The sequence below is a fragment of the Lepisosteus platostomus genome (genome assembly GCF_059453375.1).
Source record: "Lepisosteus platostomus isolate fLepPlt1 chromosome 5 unlocalized genomic scaffold, fLepPlt1.hap1 SUPER_5_unloc_3, whole genome shotgun sequence".
Classification (NCBI taxonomy): domain Eukaryota; kingdom Metazoa; phylum Chordata; class Actinopteri; order Semionotiformes; family Lepisosteidae; genus Lepisosteus; species Lepisosteus platostomus.
Genome location: NW_028291473.1, coordinates 421,706 through 442,504, shown reverse-complemented (window position 1 = coordinate 442,504; position 20,799 = coordinate 421,706). Strand labels below are relative to the sequence as shown.

Here is a 20,799-nt window from a genome sequence, read left to right as displayed (position 1 = left end):
GAACAGCGATCACTTGAAAACAATGTTCCACACTCCGTAAGCAAGAACTTCAGTGTTTGCAGTCACCCGATATGCCGATAGTCAAAGGAGCGCAAAACACGAAGCGTCAAAAGACAAGATGAGTTGATGGAAAGAGCGTTGAATTGATGAGCACAAAAGTTCAGCTCGTACAATAGGCAACGAAGGTCTCAGCGTCGTCATCGCACTTGAAAGGACTGCCTTGCAGACCAAGGGCAGTGGGCGGTGCCCGGTAAGAGGGGCAGAGGCGGTAAGACATGATGCCGAGACGCATGAAGCGAGGGGGATTAGCTCAAATGGTAGAGCGCTCGCTTAGCATGCAAGAGGTAGCGGGATCGATGCCCGCATCCTCCAGGTCTGAGTTTGGATCTCCGGAAGCCCGGTGCTCTTGTTTAGCTTCTGCGACTTCTGACAGGTGCTCCTCCGTTGCGGAGAGAATGTCCTTCAGTTGTCAAGCGTTGAAGGGCCACACCTCCTTCCCAACCTCAGTCTGCACTGAGTGCGTCTCCGGCATTTTCTCGTCCAATTTGTCAGCTTAGCAAGTGAAAAGTATATCCGAGTGAAAACAGTGCTGATAATACTCTCACGAATTGTTAGAAGACGTGCTTTTGATCATCGATTGCTTAACAATCACATTCGTTCGACTTGAGCCATCAAGCTCGTAGTTTTCCTTCAAATCTTGAAAGCTCTCAGTGAGAACATCATAGGCTGCAGGACGCCCCGTAACTTGATTACTTCAACAGAAAGAAGAGCAGACAGCTCGACAAATATGTGAGGCGCAGAGAGCGCAAGGCGAGCCGCACACGTTTCGGTGGCTGAGAGAGGGCAGTTTTTGCTTCTGCATTTCCCAAGTAAGGACGCATGACAACAAGCGATCGCGGTGCTCATCTACGACACAGTGGTGATGAGTTTTCAGTACGTGTTCTTTTGAACGAGCAATGAGGTTGCCGCCTTGGACAGCTGACTGCACGCTCTCATTGTGCCACGTGATGAGAATTCACCAGGCTCGTTCAGTCATTAGTCACATTCCATCGTTTGCCATAAGCAGACGCTGCGAAGTGATGTGGATATCAGTTCCCAGTCTTGTGGAAGAGGAGGAAAAGAGCACACGAGGGCTCGTCCGGGAGTTGAACCCGGGACCTCTCGCACCCTAAGCGAGAATCATACCACTAGACCAACGAGCCACAGCAGCACTTTCCATTTCAATCTGTCAGCGAGCTTGAGGATGGGGAGAGGCGCCATTCGCTCGTCCAGTCAGACCTTCATCAATAAGTCAAGAAAGCTGCAATTACACGACTGCCTTGCAGACGAAGGGCAGTGAACTGTGCCCGGTAAGAGGGGAACAAGCGGCACTAGGTGACGCCGAGGCATAAGTCCCAGCGAGGGGGGTTGGCTTGTATGGTACAGCGCTTGCTTTGCATGTGGGAGATAGCAGGATCAATTCCCGCATCCTCCAGGTGTGTGCTTAGAGCTTGATGTGCCGAAAGGCGTCCTTTAGCCTGTGGTCCCGCCTTACATGGAGAGCATCGTGCAGCTGTCAAGCGTTTCGCAGCCACGCCCCCTTTTCATCTTCTCTCTGGCTTAAGCGTCACTCCGCCCCTCTCTCTTGACATTTCATGTCAGCATGTCAGAAGTCCGAGTGACATTTTTAATGGCTGAGTGAGGGCACGATGCTGAAGCAGAGAGGCCACTTCAGCCACAGAGACTTGTGCTAGGTGAGATCTGAAAGACGGACTCGCAACAGAAACAGACCAAAAATGTATCGGTGAGATCAAAAGGCAAATGCAACATTCAGCAGAGGGCGTCTAAAGATTAGGGAACGGGCGACTGAAATCCATGTGAGGCAAACTTTCCGGTGTGTGTACTGCAGCTGGGCTTGTTGGCGTAATTGGTAGTGCGTCAGTCTCGTCATCTGAAGGGCCTGAGTTTGATCCTCACACGGGGCAGGGCTGCTTCCTCTCTTGCTCTTTTCAAACACTTGCGGCAACTGTTCGCTCATAACCACGTCTGGAATGCGTGACCTTTACACGGGCGAGAAGCAACGCCGCATCCCTTTTCTAAAGAACATTCACATTCAGAAATAAGTCAAGAAATTTGCCATTACTTTCGCTCGCACTGCTGTCAGCCTGCCCATGTTGCCAAAGAAAGATTCACTCGGCGTCAACATGACAGAACAGCGATCACTTGAAAACAATGTTCCACACTCCGTAAGCAAGAACTTCAGTGTTTACAGTCACCCGATATGCCGATAGTCAAAGGAGCGCAAAACACGAAGCGTCAAAAGACAAGATGAGTTGATGGAAAGAGCGTTGAATTGATGAGCACAAAAGTTCAGCTCGTACAATAGGCAACGAAGGTCTCAGCGTCGTCATCGCACTTGAAAGGACTGCCTTGCAGACCAAGGGCAGTGGGCGGTGCCCGGTAAGAGGGGCAGAGGCGGTAAGACATGATGCCGAGACGCATGAAGCGAGGGGGATTAGCTCAAATGGTAGAGCGCTCGCTTAGCATGCAAGAGGTAGCGGGATCGATGCCCGCATCCTCCAGGTCTGAGTTTGGATCTCCGGAAGCCCGGTGCTCTTGTTTAGCTTCTGCGACTTCTGACAGGTGCTCCTCCGTTGCGGAGAGAATGTCCTTCAGTTGTCAAGCGTTGAAGGGCCACACCTCCTTCCCAACCTCAGTCTGCACTGAGTGCGTCTCCGGCATTTTCTCGTCCAATTTGTCAGCTTAGCAAGTGAAAAGTATATCCGAGTGAAAACAGTGCTGATAATACTCTCACGAATTGTTAGAAGACGTGCTTTTGATCATCGATTGCTTAACAATCACATTCGTTCGACTTGAGCCATCAAGCTCGTAGTTTTCCTTCAAATCTTGAAAGCTCTCAGTGAGAACATCATAGGCTGCAGGACGCCCCGTAACTTGATTACTTCAACAGAAAGAAGAGCAGACAGCTCGACAAATATGTGAGGCGCAGAGAGCGCAAGGCAAGCCGCACACGTTTCGGTGGCTGAGAGAGGGCAGTTTTTGCTTCTGCATTTCCAAGGAAAGGACGCATGACAACAAGCGATCGCGGTGCTCATCTACGACACAGTGGTGATGAGTTTTCAGTACGTGTTCTTTTGAACGAGCAATGAGGTTGCCGCCTTGGACAGCTGACTGCACGCTCTCATTGTGCCACGTGATGAGAATTCACCAGGCTCGTTCAGTCATTAGTCACATTCCATCGTTTGCCATAAGCAGACGCTGCGAAGTGATGTGGATATCAGTTCCCAGTCTTGTGGAAGAGGAGGAAAAGAGCACACGAGGGCTCGTCCGGGAGTTGAACCCGGGACCTCTCGCACCCTAAGCGAGAATCATACCACTAGACCAACGAGCCACAGCAGCACTTTCCATTTCAATCTGTCAGCGAGCTTGAGGATGGGGAGAGGCGCCATTCGCTCGTCCAGTCAGACCTTCATCAATAAGTCAAGAAAGCTGCAATTACACGACTGCCTTGCAGACGAAGGGCAGTGAACTGTGCCCGGTAAGAGGGGAACAAGCGGCACTAGGTGACGCCGAGGCATAAGTCCCAGCGAGGGGGGTTGGCTTGTATGGTACAGCGCTTGCTTTGCATGTGGGAGATAGCAGGATCAATTCCCGCATCCTCCAGGTGTGTGCTTAGAGCTTGATGTGCCGAAAGGCGTCCTTTAGCCTGTGGTCCCGCCTTACATGGAGAGCATCGTGCAGCTGTCAAGCGTTTCGCAGCCACGCCCCCTTTTCATCTTCTCTCTGGCTTAAGCGTCACTCCGCCCCTCTCTCTTGACATTTCATGTCAGCATGTCAGAAGTCCGAGTGACATTTTTAATGGCTGAGTGAGGGCACGATGCTGAAGCAGAGAGGCCACCTCAGCCACAGAGACTTGTGCTAGGTGAGATCTGAAAGACGGACTCGCAACAGAAACAGACCAAAAATGTATCGGTGAGATCAAAAGGCAAATGCAACATTCAGCAGAGGGCGTCTAAAGATTAGGGAACGGGCGACTGAAATCCATGTGAGGCAAACTTTCCGGTGTGTGTACTGCAGCTGGGCTTGTTGGCGTAATTGGTAGTGCGTCAGTCTCGTCATCTGAAGGGCCTGAGTTTGATCCTCACACGGGGCAGGGCTGCTTCCTCTCTTGCTCTTTTCAAACACTTGCGGCAACTGTTCGCTCATAACCACGTCTGGAATGCGTGACCTTTACACGGGCGAGAAGCAACGCCGCATCCCTTTTCTAAAGAACATTCACATTCAGAAATAAGTCAAGAAATTTGCCATTACTTTCGCTCGCACTGCTGTCAGCCTGCCCATGTTGCCAAAGAAAGATTCACTCGGCGTCAACATGACAGAACAGCGATCACTTGAAAACAATGTTCCACACTCCGTAAGCAAGAACTTCAGTGTTTGCAGTCACCCGATATGCCGATAGTCAAAGGAGCGCAAAACACGAAGCGTCAAAAGACAAGATGAGTTGATGGAAAGAGCGTTGAATTGATGAGCACAAAAGTTCAGCTCGTACAATAGGCAACGAAGGTCTCAGCGTCGTCATCGCACTTGAAAGGACTGCCTTGCAGACCAAGGGCAGTGGGCGGTGCCCGGTAAGAGGGGCAGAGGCGGTAAGACATGATGCCGAGACGCATGAAGCGAGGGGGATTAGCTCAAATGGTAGAGCGCTCGCTTAGCATGCAAGAGGTAGCGGGATCGATGCCCGCATCCTCCAGGTCTGAGTTTGGATCTCCGGAAGCCCGGTGCTCTTGTTTAGCTTCTGCGACTTCTGACAGGTGCTCCTCCGTTGCGGAGAGAATGTCCTTCAGTTGTCAAGCGTTGAAGGGCCACACCTCCTTCCCAACCTCAGTCTGCACTGAGTGCGTCTCCGGCATTTTCTCGTCCAATTTGTCAGCTTAGCAAGTGAAAAGTATATCCGAGTGAAAACAGTGCTGATAATACTCTCACGAATTGTTAGAAGACGTGCTTTTGATCATCGATTGCTTAACAATCACATTCGTTCGACTTGAGCCATCAAGCTCGTAGTTTTCCTTCAAATCTTGAAAGCTCTCAGTGAGAACATCATAGGCTGCAGGACGCCCCGTAACTTGATTACTTCAACAGAAAGAAGAGCAGACAGCTCGACAAATATGTGAGGCGCAGAGAGCGCAAGGCGAGCCGCACACGTTTCGGTGGCTGAGAGAGGGCAGTTTTTGCTTCTGCATTTCCCAAGTAAGGACGCATGACAACAAGCGATCGCGGTGCTCATCTACGACACAGTGGTGATGAGTTTTCAGTACGTGTTCTTTTGAACGAGCAATGAGGTTGCCGCCTTGGACAGCTGACTGCACGCTCTCATTGTGCCACGTGATGAGAATTCACCAGGCTCGTTCAGTCATTAGTCACATTCCATCGTTTGCCATAAGCAGACGCTGCGAAGTGATGTGGATATCAGTTCCCAGTCTTGTGGAAGAGGAGGAAAAGAGCACACGAGGGCTCGTCCAGGAGTTGAACCCGGGACCTCTCGCACCCTAAGCGAGAATCATACCACTAGACCAACGAGCCACAGCAGCACTTTCCATTTCAATCTGTCAGCGAGCTTGAGGATGGGGAGAGGCGCCATTCGCTCGTCCAGTCAGACCTTCATCAATAAGTCAAGAAAGCTGCAATTACACGACTGCCTTGCAGACGAAGGGCAGTGAACTGTGCCCGGTAAGAGGGGAACAAGCGGCACTAGGTGACGCCGAGGCATAAGTCCCAGCGAGGGGGGTTGGCTTGTATGGTACAGCGCTTGCTTTGCATGTGGGAGATAGCAGGATCAATTCCCGCATCCTCCAGGTGTGTGCTTAGAGCTTGATGTGCCGAAAGGCGTCCTTTAGCCTGTGGTCCCGCCTTACATGGAGAGCATCGTGCAGCTGTCAAGCGTTTCGCAGCCACGCCCCCTTTTCATCTTCTCTCTGGCTTAAGCGTCACTCCGCCCCTCTCTCTTGACATTTCATGTCAGCATGTCAGAAGTCCGAGTGACATTTTTAATGGCTGAGTGAGGGCACGATGCTGAAGCAGAGAGGCCACTTCAGCCACAGAGACTTGTGCTAGGTGAGATCTGAAAGACGGACTCGCAACAGAAACAGACCAAAAATGTATCGGTGAGATCAAAAGGCAAATGCAACATTCAGCAGAGGGCGTCTAAAGATTAGGGAACGGGCGACTGAAATCCATGTGAGGCAAACTTTCCGGTGTGTGTACTGCAGCTGGGCTTGTTGGCGTAATTGGTAGTGCGTCAGTCTCGTCATCTGAAGGGCCTGAGTTTGATCCTCACACGGGGCAGGGCTGCTTCCTCTCTTGCTCTTTTCAAACACTTGCGGCAACTGTTCGCTCATAACCACGTCTGGAATGCGTGACCTTTACACGGGCGAGAAGCAACGCCGCATCCCTTTTCTAAAGAACATTCACATTCAGAAATAAGTCAAGAAATTTGCCATTACTTTCGCTCGCACTGCTGTCAGCCTGCCCATGTTGCCAAAGAAAGATTCACTCGGCGTCAACATGACAGAACAGCGATCACTTGAAAACAATGTTCCACACTCCGTAAGCAAGAACTTCAGTGTTTGCAGTCACCCGATATGCCGATAGTCAAAGGAGCGCAAAACACAAAGCGTCAAAAGACAAGATGAGTTGATGGAAAGAGCGTTGAATTGATGAGCACAAAAGTTCAGCTCGTACAATAGGCAACGAAGGTCTCAGCGTCGTCATCGCACTTGAAAGGACTGCCTTGCAGACCAAGGGCAGTGGGCGGTGCCCGGTAAGAGGGGCAGAGGCGGTAAGACATGATGCCGAGACGCATGAAGCGAGGGGGATTAGCTCAAATGGTAGAGCGCTCGCTTAGCATGCAAGAGGTAGCGGGATCGATGCCCGCATCCTCCAGGTCTGAGTTTGGATCTCCGGAAGCCCGGTGCTCTTGTTTAGCTTCTGCGACTTCTGACAGGTGCTCCTCCGTTGCGGAGAGAATGTCCTTCAGTTGTCAAGCGTTGAAGGGCCACACCTCCTTCCCAACCTCAGTCTGCACTGAGTGCGTCTCCGGCATTTTCTCGTCCAATTTGTCAGCTTAGCAAGTGAAAAGTATATCCGAGTGAAAACAGTGCTGATAATACTCTCACGAATTGTTAGAAGACGTGCTTTTGATCATCGATTGCTTAACAATCACATTCGTTCGACTTGAGCCATCAAGCTCGTAGTTTTCCTTCAAATCTTGAAAGCTCTCAGTGAGAACATCATAGGCTGCAGGACGCCCCGTAACTTGATTACTTCAACAGAAAGAAGAGCAGACAGCTCGACAAATATGTGAGGCGCAGAGAGCGCAAGGCGAGCCGCACACGTTTCGGTGGCTGAGAGAGGGCAGTTTTTGCTTCTGCATTTCCCAAGTAAGGACGCATGACAACAAGCGATCGCGGTGCTCATCTACGACACAGTGGTGATGAGTTTTCAGTACGTGTTCTTTTGAACGAGCAATGAGGTTGCCGCCTTGGACAGCTGACTGCACGCTCTCATTGTGCCACGTGATGAGAATTCACCAGGCTCGTTCAGTCATTAGTCACATTCCATCGTTTGCCATAAGCAGACGCTGCGAAGTGATGTGGATATCAGTTCCCAGTCTTGTGGAAGAGGAGGAAAAGAGCACACGAGGGCTCGTCCGGGAGTTGAACCCGGGACCTCTCGCACCCTAAGCGAGAATCATACCACTAGACCAACGAGCCACAGCAGCACTTTCCATTTCAATCTGTCAGCGAGCTTGAGGATGGGGAGAGGCGCCATTCGCTCGTCCAGTCAGACCTTCATCAATAAGTCAAGAAAGCTGCAATTACACGACTGCCTTGCAGACGAAGGGCAGTGAACTGTGCCCGGTAAGAGGGGAACAAGCGGCACTAGGTGACGCCGAGGCATAAGTCCCAGCGAGGGGGGTTGGCTTGTATGGTACAGCGCTTGCTTTGCATGTGGGAGATAGCAGGATCAATTCCCGCATCCTCCAGGTGTGTGCTTAGAGCTTGATGTGCCGAAAGGCGTCCTTTAGCCTGTGGTCCCGCCTTACATGGAGAGCATCGTGCAGCTGTCAAGCGTTTCGCAGCCACGCCCCCTTTTCATCTTCTCTCTGGCTTAAGCGTCACTCCGCCCCTCTCTCTTGACATTTCATGTCAGCATGTCAGAAGTCCGAGTGACATTTTTAATGGCTGAGTGAGGGCACGATGCTGAAGCAGAGAGGCCACTTCAGCCACAGAGACTTGTGCTAGGTGAGATCTGAAAGACGGACTCGCAACAGAAACAGACCAAAAATGTATCGGTGAGATCAAAAGGCAAATGCAACATTCAGCAGAGGGCGTCTAAAGATTAGGGAACGGGCGACTGAAATCCATGTGAGGCAAACTTTCCGGTGTGTGTACTGCAGCTGGGCTTGTTGGCGTAATTGGTAGTGCGTCAGTCTCGTCATCTGAAGGGCCTGAGTTTGATCCTCACACGGGGCAGGGCTGCTTCCTCTCTTGCTCTTTTCAAACACTTGCGGCAACTGTTCGCTCATAACCACGTCTGGAATGCGTGACCTTTACACGGGCGAGAAGCAACGCCGCATCCCTTTTCTAAAGAACATTCACATTCAGAAATAAGTCAAGAAATTTGCCATTACTTTCGCTCGCACTGCTGTCAGCCTGCCCATGTTGCCAAAGAAAGATTCACTCGGCGTCAACATGACAGAACAGCGATCACTTGAAAACAATGTTCCACACTCCGTAAGCAAGAACTTCAGTGTTTGCAGTCACCCGATATGCCGATAGTCAAAGGAGCGCAAAACACGAAGCGTCAAAAGACAAGATGAGTTGATGGAAAGAGCGTTGAATTGATGAGCACAAAAGTTCAGCTCGTACAATAGGCAACGAAGGTCCCGGCGTTGTCATCGCATTTGAAAGGACTGCCTTGCAGACTAAGGGCAGTTGGAGGTTGCTGTTTTGAGACGGAGGCATTGGGATGGTGGGCCGAGATCTATTCTTCTTAAGGAATTCTTCATCGTGAAAGATCGGTCCACAGGTCATCCAAAGAACTCAGGGAATCATGTGCTACTGAATGGAGTGAAGTGCTGAAACACATGACATGCCCCCTTGATCTCACGTGCTGCAACATGCACAGCTACCGTCCACACCAGGCAGTGGGGCTTCAGCAGAATTTGCTACGCCACCTGCAATTACATATCCAGCTGCACACATATACATGGCCCTTCTTTCGTCTTCAGGATCTCAAAAAAAAGCTTAGCTTGGTTTTCCTGCCACCTGATTGACCTCATCTCCCTCAGAATGTGCCCCGCCACATTCATTGCTGAAGCAGGACGGAGGCTAACGGACATGTCAGAACAGTGAGGTTCAACGATCTCTCCAAAATATTGTGGTTGTAGTGGAAGAGATATGTTTTAAATTGTACCTTGGTATTTCAAACTCTCTCTAGAATGTTATCCATTTCTATTTTATTTTGACAGGAACTGTTAAAAGGCTAATGACACTAGATGAAAAGAGAAAAAAGAAAACACAACGTTTCAGCCGTGGAGGCTTCTTCAGGTGTGAGGGCTCCACGGCTGAAATGTTGTATTTTCTTTCTTTTCTTTTAAGCATGGAATAGACCTATTACTTGTTCCTTTGCAGCCTACACATGGTGATGCAGCTCCCCACCTGAACTGCTAATGATACTAGATGCCTGGTAGTTTGTGGTACTTGGTTATCGTCTTATGTGTGCTCAAACTGCATATGTGTTGTAGCAGCGAGGCTTATTAATAAGAAAGAATTAAGTGTTCTGAGCCTTCCCAAATGAGGCCCCATCTCTGTTCATCTCTGTGGTGCAGCGGCCCAGCACTGAGCTTCGCCAATGTGATTCAGCTGCTTCCAGTGCCTTTATTGGAGTGCGCTGATGGACCGTGCTCTCTCTCCAGAGACCAGCACGCCTGTCATGGACGGAGCAGGAAAGGCGGCGCCACATTCTACAGCCCTCTCCACGCAATCGATGAAATCGGGCTACTGAAGTGGAGAAAATCGCCTCTCCAGAAAGTGCAAATATCATCTTGGAGACTATAAATCCTATTGCCGAAGGTCAGCCCTGTCTACCAGAGTAACCCTCCCACAGCGATGATCAGCTCGTCTCACACGCGAGAAGTTTCGGTTGGAAACAAGCGCCCCCTCTTCTCGCACGTTTTGCACGTTCGAGTAGTTTTAATGCGGCTCTTTCGTACACGGTGCTGATCTTTTGGAAAGCAGGAGGCAAAACCGAGTCGAACCCGGGCCGCCTGGGTAAAAACCAGGAACCCTAACCGCTAGACCATATGGCAGCGAACAGCCATGCTGTTCCCGGCATCATCCGAGCAAACTACGTAAATATGAGAAAACACGCAAGAGAGTTGTCACTCAGAGTGTCGAAGGGTCGATGTATACTGGGGCTCAGTTGAAATGCAACGTCAGGACTTTTCCAAATTATGTCACACGAAGAGAGCACAGCCTTTTCCACCCTGCCATGCGTGTATCGGTAACTCCCCGTGATCGTATAGTGGTCAGTACTTTGCGTTGTGGCCGCAACAACCCCGGTTCGAATCCAGGTCACGGCAGAATAGGGGCGTCTGCTTTTACTACTTGCACGAATGAAGGCAAAAAAAAGCCAATCGATGTGAACGAACGGCGCTTTACAGAGGAGTACTGCCTGACTGGATCGTTGATGAACGACAGAGGCCACTCCGACCTCTTCTCGGTTTTCTTTAATGACTTACTAAGGATCTTCTTCACATTCGCCCATGCAGGGGAAGCCAGTTACACCAAAGCAAACGCAGGAAAGTGCATTTCAAGCAGAGACCAGGAGGGACTTGTTTACACTGAGAGTGGGTGGAGAATGGAACAATGCGCCCAGCCCTGTTGCTGGAGCCGATTCTTGATGAGATTTTGGGCTCACTAAGAGGCCCCCTCTGGATGCTATTCTTTCTGTTGTTCTTGCAGGTCCTGCGCTGCTTTTGAGCCGACAGAGCTCGTCCTGGTCTGTCGGCACAGCCCAATTGCAAATGATCAGCTCCGCATACAGAAGGAATGTGCATTTGGTACAAGAGTGCATGAAGGCACCGGAAATACATTGGGAACAAATGACCGGTCGCTCAAGACCTCTGTGAAGTACAGGAGCTTGCAAGAAGCAGCTGTTTCCGCCCGGTCTCGAACTGGGGACCATTCGCATGTGAGGCGAACGTGATAACCACTACACTACGGAAACGGTTGTAAACCGTGCCCAGCGGCCCAGTGCTGAGCTTCGCCAATGAGATTCAGCTGCTTCCATTGCCTTTATTGGAGTGCGCTGATGGACCGTGCTCTCTCTCCAGAGACCAGTACGCCTGTACCGGGGTAAAGTTAGCTTGAAGTTCGAAAACGATTTTGGCATGCCTGTAGCGCTTTCGCGAAATCTCTTAGAGTTACAAAAACACATGCTTTGTGTATAAAATACATTGTGAATGCTTTCTCAGCCTTCACTTTGTCATTTTTATGACATTTTTTTGACCATGCTCACATTTTCTCTTGTCCATATCTTTGCAATAGAAGCACAGAACGGCTTCGAACCAAATGCATTTTAAAGACCACAACTTGTGGATATTTCAACAGCCTCTACACCAAACTATCAGTGAGCTAATCATCTTTTTTAAAACCTCCAGTTTTTCATCGATGCGTAATTACACACTAACTGGAACCCGGGGACTGCTGTGTGCACACGTTCACAACGCGAGAAATACTGTTCAATACGGTTTCGTGCGAAAAACCCATATATGACCATAGGAAGCAGAACAGCGCAGTCTCCAATTAGCCAGACTGTAAGCACGGGAATAAAGCTTTGTTTGATTTCTGAAACCCTTCCTTTACGTTCTATTTTCATTCAGGTGTGGTTCAACTATATTGACAATACTACTGACAGCAGGAAGTTTAAAATATTCTTTTCTCAGCAGCTTATTAAAAACAGCTCCCATGATGTTCAAACCGACTTTTTACACAGAACACTGACACAGCTTTGTGTTCTGAATCTCTTTTTCTCGTGCTTTTATTTAATGTGGCACAATGCACTGGTATAGGGGTATTTTGTTAACAAACCAATAGCATTTAAACCACAGCACCCACAATGCTGCAAGTAAGTGTTTTGCACACTAAGCAGGTCCTCTGACTTTTCCCAGCTTTGTTTTGGTTTTTTTAAGATAACAGTACAGGTAAGACACTGGGATAGGGGGGTCGTCTTCATGGCTCAATAGCATTTCAAATACAACAGCCACACTGCTGAAACCAAGTGTTTTACACACCAGTCTAGCCCCCTAACCTTATACAACCTTGCTGTGGCTGTGGCACCTTTCTTTATTTTTTTATGATTTTTTGAAGATAACACTACAGGTAATACACTGGGACAGGTGGGTCGTCTTCATGGCTCAATAGAATTTCAAATACAACAGCCACACTGCTGAAACTAAGTGTTTTACACACCACACAGGCCCCCTAACCTTATGCAACCTTGCTGTGGCTGTGGCCCCTTTCTTTATTTTTTTATGAGGTTTTCAATATGGCACCATTAGACAGGCGGTACATGGGGATAGGGGGGTGCTATTCACGAGTCAATAGCTCTTCAAGCACAACAGCCACAGTGCTGCAACCAGGTGTTTTACACCAGACATTTCACCTAACCTTATACAACCTCGCTTTGAGTTGTAGAACATTTCTTTATTTTTTTTTACTGTAATCAAGTGTTGTGCTCACTAGTCAGGCCTCCTGACCTTTCACAGTCATGCTTTGTTGTGTGCAACTTTAATTATCTTTTTAGGATTTTTTGAACATGGCAACTTCCACCGAGATGGGTGGGGGGTGTTGGGGTGCTCTTCAATAGCTTTTTCATCTATACACACAAATGGATGTAACCAAGACACTCAGAACCTGTCACGCAGGGGCTGACTGCTGAGGATAGGGATCCAATGCGGTGCCCTTGGTAGGGTTGGCGTGAGACACAGGCATAATCGGAGTAAACAGGCAGGGGTCCGAGTCCGGGAAGGCGTAGTACAGGCATAGGCACAGAATCGACAGGCGAAGGCGTAGTCGAGGTACTGGCAGGGGTCAGAGTCCGGGAAGGCGTAGAAGTTGCGTCGGTAGACAGAGGTGTAAACGAAGAGACAGGCTTGGGTCAGGATCCGAGAAAGCGTAAAACAGGCGAAGGTACAAAATCGAGTGGCTAAAGCGGTAGTCGGAAAAGCGGGGTCGAGGTCCAGGGGAGAAGTCGTAGTAAGGCAAAGGTGTAGTTAGTACATAAGCTCAGGGAGAGAATCTCAATCGTGAGCAATGACCGGGGGGCAGATGAGGGTTTAAGCAGAGGACTGATTGACACGTGCACGTTTGGTACGGGGAGAGCTCGTAGGATTGCGGGAGCGCTTGCCTGCGTGAGGGAGATTCGTGGCAAAACCAACAGAATCAACCTGAACTCACAGAAAAACAAGAATGCCCCCGAGACACCTTCACCCCCCCTGGACCACTCTGGTATCAACACCCCCAAACCCATCCATACCAGCTAACAAGACTCAGAATCAGTGCAACCCTCCAACCTGGACCAAGAGTAGGATGGGACAAGTACCTGCACCACACTACGCACCCCTCATCCAGACCAGCAGGACAGCCAGACCACAGACAGCACCATCATGTAACCCCCCTGTTCATTCCAACAGAAAAGCCGAACTGACCCCCACCAGCATGGCGACGCTGCAGCTCTGGTCACACCAGCAGGCCCAATGGGCTCAGAGCTGGGGGACATACAGATGCAGCCATTCAAAATGCGTGGGCGATACCGCATTATTTTCCGGTACGCTGTACGCAGTCTACCGCGAGTTACCGGTAAATACCGCTAGTTACCGTAAATTCTCCTATAATATGACAAGCAAAATAATAGTATCCGGAATTTCGGCAAGGTGGAGCTAATAAAGCTCAACCTCTCATGTTTGAGCTGTGGCCATCAAAGTCTTTAACGAAGATATTACTAATAGTATTAATAATGAATGACCTTGGACAAGCTGTAAGTGTAAACTCAAAGTATTGCCCTGGTCAACATTCTTTTTTTCATTGACCGTCTTTGTAAAAGTAACACCACAGCATTTCGCAATCACGCATTTGTTTCCAATCATGCAAAGTACAGTAATTTTTGAGAATCGATTCACCATGCCTTTCACATGCTCATAAAAGAGATTGATTTAGGAAAATAAACTTATTACTGTATGAAAACTGTACTGTATACAGTATGTATATGTATATTTAATGTCTTAACTGTGCCCGTTTAAGTATTGAATATTCATATCAAATTTTACCACTGAAGGGAATTCTTAGTAGCTGAGCATAAAAAGAATAGGAGCATACTGCTACGCGTGTGAAGGCCATAAACGATATTAATTTTGGAACATAAACATACAGTATATGGCTGGTCTCGGTACTTTAAAGAAAACATACACGAAACATGGTTTCATTATGACCAGAATCGGTCTTGAGATATTTTTAACTTGATTTTCAGTATTTGAGAGGTATGTCTTAACACCGATACTACAGTACGTAAATACTGCTCACGTATATGTTTCTAGGTTTATATTATGCATTTCATACGGTCAAATTACTTTTGAGCAACTAATAAGAAGCGCGAAACGGTATGCCCAGGGCGTTTTAGTTTCGTTTTACTGGGACTCTGCTTTAACAATGTCGCCGTGGATTGATTAGAGATATCAAGTACATACAAGTCATTTTTTAAATGTTGTAGTTCGTCTTGTAAAAATGTTACGAGTACATCATCTATCAACAATTACACAGGTTCTGTTTCCATATTGCAGATTTTGGTTACGTAATATTATTTTCTAAATTTCACGTTGTGAATATATGATTTGGGCAAACAGAGCCGCAAAGAAGTACATTATGGGTTGTTGTTTTTTTTTTTTTGCAGTTTTATCTAGAACAAGCGATGCTTAAACCTTTGTCTGATTATTGTGAAAATATCCACACGACAGTTACAGTACCTAGGAGTTGACTTCAGTGATGTTGTACTGTGCTGTAAACTTGTTCTGTGCCTAGTCACATTATTTTATAGCGTTTTTATAGCGTTATCAAATCCGGTGGCGCTGTGTGTTAGTTTCTTGACTCCCATGTCACATGGTCTGTGATTGAAACCTGTGAAACCGGTTTAATTCGTCACAGCCAGCACTCCGGCAGAGAGGGGGTTGTACTCGTAAAGTAGAAGCAGGCGAGATTTCCAGCGAAAGACACCTCCCCCTCCCCCCCCACCCTCATACGATTCAAATTGTATTACAGCATTGTAATTACACATTGTAATTGTATTACACATCGTACACATGCTTAAAAGAGAAGAGAGAAAACGCAAGCCTTCTTCAGGTGTGAGGGTCTTCTGCTCAGAATGAAACGCTAAAATGTAATGTAGGCTCTGAATGGGTTCAATTATGATTTGGGCTTGATTAAGGTCGCTGCCTTTCATCTAAAACCCTACTTGAATCCTTCTAAACTAAAAATCAGTGTTAGTGAGTTCTAAATAAAGAGGTATCCAGGTAACAGTGAAACGGGCGGACTGGGGAGTCTGGGGAGATCGCCCGTTTTCCATGTAAATAGTTCCCTGGTTCCGCACCCCTTGGTGTTTCTCTCGCTCTCTCTCGGGTCACTTGATCATTAGCTCGAAAGATTTCAGTGCTTTGTGTATATTCTAATGGTAGTGGGGGCAGGGTGTGTGGGAACAGGTTTGGTTGAAATTGCATTGGAGATCTATGTTCTTCACACCTGAAACATTTTCTCTGAAAGCATTTTCTTCGCAGTTTAACCGATCTTGTTACAGCATGTTACAGTTTACTATTATTAACCATATAAATTTTAAGTGCTTAATGCCATTTTTTGACCAGGCACGAATATTCTTAAGTCCATATCTTCGCAAGGGAATCAGTGCGAATTGCAATACTAATTAAATTAAAACTACTAACTACTAACTAATACTAGCTAATTAAAACAAACCAGAAACGTGTTGTTCTGTCTAATGACATTACAAGTGGAAAGATTACAGATTTTAATCGTCTTTAATTTTGTTACGTTATACATTTTAGAAACGTTTCATCCATACAAACACCACAAAACTATTTTCGATTGTATTTCTGAATAGTATGTTACACTTAGTTCACTGTTTTAAATACATCTAATTAAGAAAGTTAGGTGTTAGCATAAACTATTAGCAATCAATAATATTAAATTTAGCACTGTAATAAGCTGTTGCACTTTCCCCCGCATCTTGTAAAAATATATTTTCATTGTTCAAATGTACATTAAGTCTGACTATCATATAATATGTTAAAAACAAAACTAAAGAAAAAATAGGGTTAAATATAATTCAAAATATTTTTCTAACAATGTTAAAATAAAATGTATTAACTAAGGAGTAGGATGGCACAGTTGTTAGTATGTTTTTTGTTTTGTTTCTTTTTCATAAATACAACAGTAGTACCTGATGTCTCAGTGGCTTTCAAAATTAAATTATGCATGCAAACCTGTGAACTAGAAAGATAACTAAGATATCCATCCATTTATAATGGTGGCGAAGTGGTTAGCATTGCTATCTTGCAGCACTGGGGTCCTAGGTTCAATTCCTGCCATCCTGTGTGTGGGGGGTTTACATGTTCTCTCCGGGTTACATGGTTTTTCTCCATATGTGTGATATGACTCCCTCTCGCACTCCAAAACATACTGGTAAGTTAATTGGTTTATGGGAAAACTGGCCCTGGTGTGTGTGTGTTTGTGTCTGTCTGTCCTGTGATGGACTGGCGCTATGTCCAGGGTGTATTCTGCCTTGTGTCCGTTGCTTACTGGGATAGGCTCCAAATCCTCTGTACTGGATAAAGAGATTAGAAATGGATGGAAGTAAAGGCACTGTGTGGATGGAACTATACACAGTGTTAGAAACCCACTATGAAATGGCAGAATCTCACTGGGAATAAAATATCTTATAGTGCTGGCTTAAGGAAACAGCCTTTCCACCTCTCTTGCACATCAGTATCCATACCTAGTTATTTAAACAAATTGCCTCTGATTATAAACATCTTAATATGCTGGCTCTGTGGATCCGCATCAGCTATGTTTGCCCATTCCTTCAATTCATGTGCATCCAACACACAGTTCAATGCCAGCAACTACACATCATCTAAAATACAATCCTTATTTCAGTATCTATGTAAACATATAGTCTGTTAACTTCATCATCTTCATCAAAAGTATGCCTAACCCCATTAGGAAGTGTTCTTGTTATAAGTGTATTCCTCAGCTTTCCCCAAATTATCTTCTTCTTGCCAACATCTCTAGTCTTTTATCCTGCAATAACTCAGCCAACACTTAAATCTCCAAAAGCTGCTTGTGTTAATTTATTTAAATCACAAATATCATGTGTAAATACTGGCCATGTAATACTCTGCATTGTGGGATAATAGTTTATTTTAAAGGGAACTAGAGAAACTAAGAACTAGAGAAATCAAGAAAGGCTTTTTTTCTAGAATTAATAAATGCACATCCTGTTCACTGGGGAAATTAAATCCACACTGAGCAATCTTCAATATGTTCAGAATATGACAGCAAGAATCCTATCAGGGATGCATTATACCTGTTTTCAAGTCCTTGCACTGGTTACCTATCAGATTTCGAGTCAACTTCAAAATCCTTATCCTCCTTATATACTGTCCTACAATTGTTATTATTGATCACCGAATTATTGTACTTGACATGACTTCATTCAGCCTTTCCTGAACGTCTATGACAGGCAGAGAGAGTGCTGTTTCTGGTGCGATCTTTTGCAGCTGACATTTCACTATTTTAAACGAACAAGAAATTAGATTGCTCATAAATCAGTTATTCTATATAAACACAGCGTAATTGCCGTCCGAAAATCCTCTTTTTCTTTTCTCGTTTTAGAGACCTTGATCGAAACTGATTTTAGATGTCAGAAAGGATTTATTTTCTCTGTATTTCCTACATTGCTTTGTCGAGATTTTAACTTTATATCTAACTTTATATCTAGGCTCAAATTTCAACTATAAATCGTACAGTAATTAATAGCAGTAAATACTGATGTTTTGCGCCCTCTTACCACAAAAATATATGTTTTGTAGTTGGGATTAACTTTATTTCGTACGCGTAGCTACTCCGATTCGGACACCGAACAGTTAAAGATGGCGGCAAATCAGACACCCAGAGAAGGGGGGGGGGGCGTCTTCTCGCCTCCATAACTAAAATGCCAAATAGGAGTGTCTTAAGCGACATACACAGTCGTGTAACTGACAGTTTGAGGTAGCCTATCGTGTAAATTTCACTTTGTTGCTGATAGGTTAAGCTTTCGAAACTCTGCCCCAAAGTCATGTGACTAATTTTTCGCCCTGTTTCGTTGGTTAAACGCAATGATCACAAGCACCACCATGGTAACTGGGATGTGTAGTTTTTAATTCCATTTGAATTATAACTGTACGTACTGTCTTCATATTTGGCCAGGGCTTAAAAGAGAAGGCGCGCCAAAAAAATTTGGTGCCGTCGTCTCCGCTTTAAAGGTACCCCCGTGCTGGAAGAATTTGACCTTGGAATGTTTGCCCAGCGTAGTTATAGTGGACATAAAAACAAGAGTTCGCTGGCATTATATCCTAGAAGACAGACCGGCGCCAGACCGGTAAATGCTTGATGAACTAGGGATTGGACAGTTTCCAAGTGCTTGTACAATCGATGGAAATGTTCAAATAAATGTGCAAAAGAAATATACAAAATAATCATTTATTTCTTTATCATATTGGCTAGCTAATGTCCTCTCTTTGCTAGTTAGTGGCTGTGTTTCTGCGTTGGGTAGCAACGGTTGACTGTTCTCAGGCGGAAGATGTAAACAGCTTAATTTTCGTGTTAAATAATTTTTAAAAATTAAAATTCATTCTATACAGCAATCACATGTTTGGGTACCGTTTCATAAAACTTTCATGCTTAAAATGTTTAGGGAGAAATGGAAGACTGGTGTGTATTTTTTCTTTAAACTATCAAGACCAGCCATACACAGTACAGTTTATGTACATACAGTAATGTTTATGTTCCTAAATTAATATCGTTTATGACCTTCAGATGCGTTATGCTCCTCTTCTTTTTATGCTCAGCTACTAAAATTTCCCTTTAGTGGTAAAATTCCATATAAATATTCAAAACTAAGCGTATTGAAACGTGCACAGTAAAGACATTAAATGATTAAATCTTTTCACTACCAACCAATGCACCACGAGTGCCCCTGTCGGTCATTTTGGCCAGCCAATCACTTACCGCGGTGCCCTACGGTGCCCTGCGGGTTGGTTACTGAACCGCGGGTTTTTAACGCTCATTTTGAATGGCTGCATCTGTATTTCACTTCAGCCTTTCACTCTTGCTTCCTTCCAATGAGGACGGAGCTGCGGGAGAAAGGGCGCTATAGAGGATCGCTGTGGAGAGCTGCTGCTGTGCTTTGACATCTGAGCTCTGTGGAAAATGATCTCAATACAATTCTGAAAAACGTGACTCCCCGAACGCCACCCGAACAAGTCTCCACAGACGAAGCGCTGTGTCTCTTTTCAGCTGGCGATAAACCTTTCCTCGATCCTTTGCGGACTTGTAAAATTGTTCATGATCAGAATAAAAAACGCTCACGCTAATACACAAGCACCAGTATCTCGCCAAAGCTGACAAATAAACAGACCGACAAGCCGCACTGCACGTGTGAACAGGGGAATGAGCGAGCGAACGGGGATAGGGCGCCTCCTGTGCTTAAAAGCTTACAGCACCTGGTATTCCCAGGAGATCTCCCATCCAAGTACTAACCAGGCCCATCCCTGTTTAGCTTCCGAGATCAGACGAGATCAGGCGTGCTCAAGGGGATGTGGCCGTAAGCGAGAGCAAGGCTCGCTGGCACCCTTCTTATAGAGAGGACAGCTCTGTCACCTCTTTTACGACGCATCTTTTTTTCCCTTGCGTTTTTCTCTTCTTACCACGTTCTCTCTCTTCACTGCCTTCGTTCCGCTCTATTTCACTTCAGCCTTTCACTCTTGCTTCCTTCCAATGAGGACGGAGCTGCGGGAGAAAGGGCGCTATAGAGGATCGCTGTGGAGAGCTGCTGCTGTGCTTTGACATCTGAGCTCTGTGGAAAACGATCTCAATACAATTCTGAAAAACGCGACTCCCAGAACGCCAGCCGAACAAGTCTCCACAGCCGAAGCGCTGTGTCTCTTTTCAGCTGGCGATAAACCTTTCCTCGATCCTTTGCGGACTTGTAAAACTGTTCCTGATCAGAATAAAAAACGCTCACGCTAATACACAAGCACCACAGAGATGGAGGGTGAGATGGGGCCTCATTTAGGACAGCATACCACCGCTTAATTCTGTCTTATTAACAAGCATTGCCGCTACAACGGCATCTCTCCTGTCAAACTTCCTCCTGACGTGTTTGACAGGATCTGGGCCGTGGTGAACAGTGGGAAAGACGCCCTGTGGAGAGTGAGGACCATGGGGCTGTTCAAAGGCATCGAGGTCCCAGTCAAGGCAGCAGGTAGCCTGGCCCTGTTCATCACCCGAGAGAACTATTACCTCAGAGATCTGTGGAGAGAAAGGAGGGAGGAAGCAGAAAATCTGTGGGAAATAGAGAGCATAGGTCAATATCTCAAGAAACTGTGAAAAACATTATCATGTTTAAGTAAAGAAT

At 46.4% G+C, this 20,799-nt stretch overlaps 4 non-coding genes and 1 pseudogene across 4 annotated transcripts; all 5 read right to left on the bottom strand.

Annotated features, from left to right (window-relative positions):
• Nucleotides 1-1,130: 1,130 nt before the first annotated feature.
• Nucleotides 1,131-1,202, bottom strand: trnap-agg (transfer RNA proline (anticodon AGG)). Its single transcript has one exon. It is a non-coding gene; the product is annotated as a tRNA-Pro (tRNA).
• A 2,117-nt stretch (nucleotides 1,203-3,319) lies between these two features.
• trnap-agg (transfer RNA proline (anticodon AGG)) lies at nucleotides 3,320-3,391 on the bottom strand. The gene has a single exon. It is a non-coding gene; the product is annotated as a tRNA-Pro (tRNA).
• Nucleotides 3,392-5,508: 2,117 nt separating this feature from the next.
• Nucleotides 5,509-5,580, bottom strand: trnap-agg (transfer RNA proline (anticodon AGG)). Its single transcript has one exon. It is a non-coding gene; the product is annotated as a tRNA-Pro (tRNA).
• A 2,117-nt stretch (nucleotides 5,581-7,697) lies between these two features.
• On the bottom strand, nucleotides 7,698-7,769 carry trnap-agg (transfer RNA proline (anticodon AGG)). The gene has a single exon. It is a non-coding gene; the product is annotated as a tRNA-Pro (tRNA).
• A 12,104-nt stretch (nucleotides 7,770-19,873) lies between these two features.
• Nucleotides 19,874-19,992, bottom strand: LOC148638190 (5S ribosomal RNA; annotated as a pseudogene).
• Nucleotides 19,993-20,799: the final 807 nt, after the last annotated feature.